This window comes from Heloderma suspectum, chromosome W (assembly GCF_057233095.1).
Source record: "Heloderma suspectum isolate Gila_16-S chromosome W, 16-S_ref, whole genome shotgun sequence".
Lineage (NCBI taxonomy): Eukaryota > Metazoa > Chordata > Lepidosauria > Squamata > Helodermatidae > Heloderma > Heloderma suspectum.
This window is the reverse complement of record NC_139475.1, coordinates 60,177,263-60,184,418: the sequence shown is the minus strand read 5'-3', so window position 1 is coordinate 60,184,418 and position 7,156 is coordinate 60,177,263. Positions and strand designations below refer to the sequence as shown.

Below are 7,156 nucleotides of genomic sequence, written 5' to 3'. Positions count from 1 at the left end.
ACGTGTTAAACTCCAAACCCGTACTCATTACCATTGACTGTAAAAAATAAAAGGGCTGCCATCATACTGCTTTTACTGTAGTCTGATTCTATGAATGTTCCCAGAAGTAAATCTCACCAAGTCCAATATGGCTTACGCAACACAGGGGGCGGGGCCAGCAAGCATGCTTCTGCTTCCTCCTCTCATGATTCTATTCACCTGAGGGACAAGCCCCAAATGGGGCTCACGTTATATCCATTTGCACCCGTGAAGGGGCTTGCGTAATGTTGCACAAAATGCTAGTTTCGCCCCCTGGAGGCTAGTCCAATTTGCCCCAAAGAGGAGAGTCAACTTCAGGCTGGGTCCAACTCGATTTTATTGTTTGCAAACAGTTCGACAAAGGAGCTCACGCTCAAAGCAGAGTCGACCCTGGGCAACCTCCGTGCTACAGTTTTATCACTTAGCTTGCATTCCTCAGCCAGCGTGTTACTTTTGATTGGTTGCCAGCGGTTTGCTTAGCAACCTTATCTTAGGGTTACTGTCTGCTCATTCCAGGCATGCGCAGCTCTTACAGTACTATGTGCTGCTTAAGACACATACAATGGCTTTTAGGTTACATTTTTACTACAATTCCCCCCTCAAAAGGCTTTTCTCAAATTTATACTCTCTTTGGTCCAGCGGTGGACTACGCACTTAAAGGCGCAAACTATTATTGCTGTGGCATTGACGGTTTTCTCTAAACAGCAAGTGAGGCCTGGGACGCCTTTGTTCTAGCTACTAGAATGCTGACAACAAAAACACTTTTTTTTTTGAACTTTTGGAACTCAGTTTTGTTCCGTTCATCAGGAACCCTTGAAACGAGAGCACCCTCTTTCTGTAGAGCTACTTGAGTCCTTTCAGGGGTTCATTATTCCAACGGTGACCTTCAGGTGGGTCAGCTTCCGGTGTGACCCTCTCTGGTGCGGGTGATGCCTTTATTCAGTGTGATGAATCCACTTCTTTTCTTTGGCGACTTTCATAGCAATGGGAGTGGTAAGTAGGATCTGAAACAGACCCTTCTGCTTCTTGGTAGGTGGTTCATCTTTCTAGGACTGGATTAGCACCCAATCGCTGGGATTGAGATTATGCACTGGAGCATCTAAAGGCCAGGATTGGTGCGGTGTCGCAAACCTGTGAAAACAAAACAGACTGCAAAGCAGTAACATAACCTTGAATCTTAAAACTTTTACTTTTAAATTCACATTTAAGCTATCAGCCATAGGTAATATTCGAGGTGGGCACTTATGGAACGTTTAAAAGGTGTCAATTTAATACTTCCCTTGGGGGCGCACCATACTCGAGTCAAGGTGATTGGCAAGGCCTGTGGCCTTTCAACTTAATCTTTCAACAAATTCTAGTGAGCATTGTCTTTAAGGTGCGGTTCATCTTCTCAACTTGACTTGTAGATTGAGGTTTCCAAGGGGGGTGTAGCTTCTAGTTAGTTTGTTATGCCTGGGCCACTACTTGCGTCACTTGTCCAACAAAATGGGGCCCCTGATTTGATTCACTCTCTTTAGGTAACAAGAGCTTAGGGATTACTTTTTAACAGGATCTTGGCTACTGTCTGAGCGGTGCAGTCAATTGCTTTTATCATTACTAGCAGGTACCGATAGCCATGAGTCTGGGGCAACTCTGAAAAGTCAATTTGAAATCTCTGAAAAGGATAGTAAGCGCATGGGCAACTTCTCATTTGAGCTGGGGGCTCAAACATCTTTGAATCATTTTTGAGGCACAAAGGGCAATCAGCCACTGTTCTCAGGTCTTGGTCTAACCTGAAGGAGGTGCTATTTGCCTCGGGCGCACCTAAAATTGGGGTGTTAAAGGGGGACGATCCCTTTATTAGCTAACCATAATTTTTGAACTTTTCAATGAGCGGCTTCAAGCCTGCACAGGTGGCTTTTTTCAGAGGATACTGCCTCACGCACACAGGGCTCTCCCTTTTTAAAGAAGATTTTAACTGGTGTCATGCATTTGCTTGGGCAGGGGTTCTGTCTGCCCACACACATGGATCAACATTCTCTAAAATCTCAGTCTCTTTGGCCTCTGACACAATCTTGATTGCTTGAAAGGCCATTTGATAATTTGAGCCCTGCATTGCTGGCAGCTGTACTACAATCTGATTATCACTGAAGAAGATTTTAGCTTGCAGTTTTGTTAACAAGTCCCGCTCCATGAGGGCAACCAGGTATGCAGATGAAACTACAAAGGCATGTTCCAGTATGTTATTTCCAGTCTTCGTGAGGAGGGGCTTACACAGGGATCATAGAAAATGTGGCTCCAGTATCTACTAGGGCTTTACAGTCCTCGCCACCAACCCTTACTTTTACCTTGGGATTCTCCCGAGCATTTGTTCGTAGGGTGGTGGCCCTTCAGCTAGACTCCCCCCCACTGGAGGACCCTGCCAGCATTTGGCAGCCTTCAGGGTGAGTCTCTTTTCTTTTTTCTTTCAGCTCTGGACAATCTTTCTTTTAATGTCTCTTCTCTCGGCAATACGCACATTTATTGAGCCTCGGTCGGCCCTTTCCTTTTCTGCCCCCCCCCCCCCCCTCTGGTCGCTTCTGTGCTCTCAAGCTGCTGTTTATATCTCCGCCCATGGTGGCTGCCAGCATTGCCTTTTCCTTTTTCCAGGAATGGCACTTTTTTATGTGCTCTCATGTGCACCATAGCTCTAAAAACTTCATGATCTGGGGTCTGATAAGGCTAAAGCAGGCGGTGATATTAAGGCTTGCTTCAATTTAAGAAAAGCCTTTTTTTATTTTAATTGTCCACTTCTAGTGGGTAATATTTTTGTTAAAGCTTCATACGGGGGCTTCACCCCTTTTTATGGCTACTATAGCCTCCCTCTTGTAACAGGCACACTTATCTTTTGGCTTGCCTGTTCTGCAAATCATGTTTTAAATTCTCTGTGCCATGCACCAGTTTTAACTCTTTGTTTTCTCTGCAAGTTAGGCTGTTTGCCATTGCTTCGACAGAGACTTCTTGCTTAGATCTTACTAATTTCAACGACACAAATTTGGAATAAGCTTTCTTTCTTTTTTTTTTAAGCCTTTTTGTCTGCTACTTTCTTCTGCCTTCTTTTATACCTTTTTCATATCATTAAAATCTAACACCATGACTGGAAAACATTTGTTTTGTATAGTAGGGCATGGTGGAGCAGATCTAACCATTATACTGCTCCTCTGACTGCATGGTCAGGGCCCATCAAAATTAAGGGAAGGGCGTTCTCATATGTGGAAAGAGTTCCAAGCCACCATTTTTGCATCGGCAACTCCACACTGCATGAGTTTTGGCAGAGTGTCAGGTTTGCCTCTGAGCAAATGGAACGTCAGAACAGTTCAGATTTTGAGAAAGAGCTGGAACACATGGGGCAGGAACTTTCTTAGGCTTCAGAAACACAGCTGGGCTTAGAAGTATCACGGGAGAGTGGGGGACTCTCTCTCTCTCACCTCTTAAGTTAAGAGAATTTGCTGCCCCCTTTTTAAAGGGAAACTAACTTTCGTAGTTTCTCTTTGAACTTTTTGAAGGCTGTTTCCTTTGTAGTCTATGAATCTCTAGAAATTTGTGTCTGTATGCTTCATTAGGGTAAATGAAATCAAAGCCTTGGAAATCATAGAATCATAGAATGGTAGGGTTGGAAGGGGCTTACAAGGCCATCGAGTCCAACCCCTTGCTTACTGCAGGAATCCAAATCAGAGCATCCCTGACAGATGGCTGTCTAGCCTTGTCTTGAATGCCTCCAGGGTGGGAGAGCCCACCACCTCCCCAGGTAATTGGTTCCATTGTCGTATTGCTCTAACAGTTAGGACGTTTCTCCTGATGTTCAGCCGGAATCCAGCTTCCTGTCACTTGAGCCCATTATTCCGTGTCCTGCACTCTGGGATTATTGAGAAGAGATCCTGGCCTTCCTCTCTGGGACAACCTTTTAAGTACTTGAAGAGTGCTATCAGATCTCCTCTCAGTCTTCTCTTTTCAAGGCTAAATATACCCAGTTCTTTCAGTCAAATGCAGCTTTTTATCTGAGTGTTGAAATCACAAATCAAACTGTACACTGAGCTGATCACAAACAAACACACAATCTACAACAACGGGAGTTTAAGGCTATGACAAGCCTCACAGTACTTTTTACGGCAAGTCTTTAACTGGCCAAAGTTCCAGTCCGTGTGCAGAGTGCCTCTAACAAAGAAGGCTTTGGGCCATAAAGAAGGGATGTTTTTAACAAAAGCTCTGTGTCTCTTCATCAGTTCGAATGGGGAAGGTGTAACCTTACACCTCTTCTAGATTCCTCCACAGGTAAGAACAGAGCAGTGCTGCTCAGCTTTCCAGCTGTGATGCTTTTTTTTTTTTTTTTGCAAATCTCACTCTTTTGTCAGGTCCTCACAGACACCTTCCAGCCTCTCTGCTTGCTAAGGCTAAACCAGCCGCGGCGAAGGGGGGTTAGGCAAGTCCCCCTTGGCTCTGCTCTGAGCAGGCTGACAGAGAGAAGCTCACACAGACCCTGATATTTTAAGAACTTGCTCTGTCTTTGTTTCTTGATTTTGCCACAGTCTTTAAGTCGTCAAACAAATCTCTTTCTTCAGAAGTTGCAACTTTTTCAACTGCTTTTGTTTCTTCTAACAAACTTGGATACGGTGGCAGACAAACTGTCTCTGGAGGGCCCCCTCCCTCCCCCCAACAACCTCTCCTCCCAACCTAACAGGCCGAATCAGACCGGGGGGAGCTCAGGGCACCTTGGGCAGGGTCTCCCAGTCTTCAAGCTCCTTCCGTGGGGCTTGAATCGGGGGGAACAGGGGCTTTGGGCTTCACCTCGGAGCATACCATCATGACTTTACAATATTGAACTTTATATTCAACCTTTTCTCGCCTTCAGTGGATTTTGGTTGGCACTCGTCCAAATGCTGATAACCTCGCCTTCCCTGAGGCAAATTTATCTCTTACTACTTGATTCAGACACCACCCGGGGTCTCTTGCCCCTGTGGTCCTTTGCCAGTAACACATTTACACATTTACACTTCTGTAACTAAGGGGGATTCTTTCCGCACCAATTCAACCACCCATCAATATAGGCAAATTGATCCCATTGCCCATTATTCACCACATTTTTATATACAGCATTTACAAGATTTACACCAAAGGATCCTATGTCTGGCCAACTAATTCCAAATGCTGGCCAGTCCAATTGACAGTGTAACCAGCTTGCCTTTCGACATCTTAGTACACGGAGTCTGACAAACCTCAGACGCTTGACTTTGCTAAAGTTCTTTAGCATGCATCCCAAGGGAGTGGCAGAGCTTTCTAAACGGGAGCTACCCGCCTCCATTGTGCCTACCTCTATTTGAAACCATACACGGAGCCTGACAAACCTCCGACACTTACACGGAGTCTGACAAACCTCAGACGTTTACACAGAGTCTGACAAACCTCAGACGCTCTGAAGGCAACTCAAACAGAAAGACAGAAGGGAAATCAAGTACTTACTCTGCCCAACACCCTAGTGCCGTCTCTTCAGACCCATTCAGCCTGGTTGACTCAATCAATGGAGTCCATGCCTTTAACCTCCTGGGTGTCCTGACCCCCGTTCTCTGGTGCCGTGGCAGACCTCAAAGGCGGTCCGGCGCGCCCCACAGGCACCTTCGCCGGTTCTGTCGTTTGACCCCAGGGTGGTCCAAGGGACTCCTGCCAGCTCGCCAGTTTGTTGCACAAAATGCTAGTTTCGCCCCCTGGAGGCTAGTCCAATTTGCCCCAAAGAGGAGAGTCAACTTCAGGCTGGGTCCAACTCGATTTTATTGTTTGCAAACAGTTCGACAAAGGAGCTCACGCTCAAAGCAGAGTCGACCCTGGGCAACCTCCGCGCTACAGTTTTATCACTTAGCTTGCATTCCTCAGCCAGCGTGTTACTTTTGATTGGTTGCCAGTGGTTTGCTTAGCAACCTTATCTTAGGGTTACTGTCTGCTCATTCCAGGCATGCGCAGCTCTTACAGTACTATGTGCTGCTTAAGACACATACAATGGCTTTTAGGTTACATTTTTACTACAGTAACTCAATGAAGCCATAAGCTATGCCGTGCAGGGCCACCCAAGACGGACAGGTCATGGCAGAGAGTTCTGACAAAATGTGGTCCACTGGAGAAGGAAATGGCAACCCACTCCAGTATTCTTGCCAAGAAAACCCCATGGAACATATCACAAGGCTAAAAAATATGATGCCGGAAGATGAGCCCCTCAGGTCGGAAGGTGTCCAATATACTACTGGGGAAGAGCAGAGGGTATTTCCAAGTAGCACCAGAAAGAGTGAAGCGGCTGGGCCAAAGCCGAAAGGACACTCAGCTGTGGATGTGTCTGGTGGTGAAAAGGAAGTCCGACGTTGTAAAGAACAATATTGTTTAGGAACCTGGAATGTAAGATCAATGAATCAAGGTAAGCTGGAGGTGGTCAAACATGAGATGGCAAGACAGAACATCGACATCTTGGGAATCAGCGAACTAAAATGGACAAGCTTGGCCGAATTTAATTCAGGTGACCATCATATCTACTACTGTGGGCAAGAATCCCTTAGAAGAAATGGAGTAGCACTCATTGTCAACAAAAGGGTGGGAAAAGCAGTACTGGGGTACAATCTCAAAAACGATAGAATGATCTCAGTACGAATCCAAGGCAAACCATTCAACATCACAGTAATTCAAGTCTATGCTCCAACAACTGATGCCAAAGAAGCTCAGGTTGATCGGTTCTATAAAGACCTACAACACCTTCTAGAACTAACACCAAAAAACATCTTCATCATAGGGGATTGGAATGCTAAAGTAGGAAGTCAGGAAATCACCGGGATAACAGGCAGGCATGGCCTTGGTGTACAAAATGAAGCAGGACAAAAGCTAATAGAGTTTTGCCAAGAGAACACGCTGATCATAGCAAACACTCTTTTCCAACAGCACAAGAGACGACTCTGCACATGGACGTCACCAGATGGTCAATATCGAAATCAGATTGATTATGTCCTTTGCATCCAAAGATGGAGAAGCTCTATACAGTCTGTAAAAACAAGACCTGGAGCTGACTGTGGCTCAGATCATGAGCTGCTTCTTGCAAAATTTCGGCTTAAATTGAAGAATGTAGGGAAAACCACTAAACCATTCCGGT

General features: G+C 45.6%; 1 long non-coding RNA gene across 1 annotated transcript; it reads right to left on the bottom strand.

Moving 5' to 3' along the window:
* Positions 1–337: 337 nt before the first annotated feature.
* LOC146334069 (uncharacterized) lies at positions 338–5,813 on the bottom strand. The gene is made up of 2 exons (XR_014786404.1): positions 5,494–5,813; positions 338–1,167 (listed from the first exon to the last, which is right to left on the bottom strand). It is a non-coding gene; the product is annotated as an uncharacterized LOC146334069 (long non-coding RNA).
* Between the last annotated feature and the right edge of the window lie 1,343 nt (positions 5,814–7,156).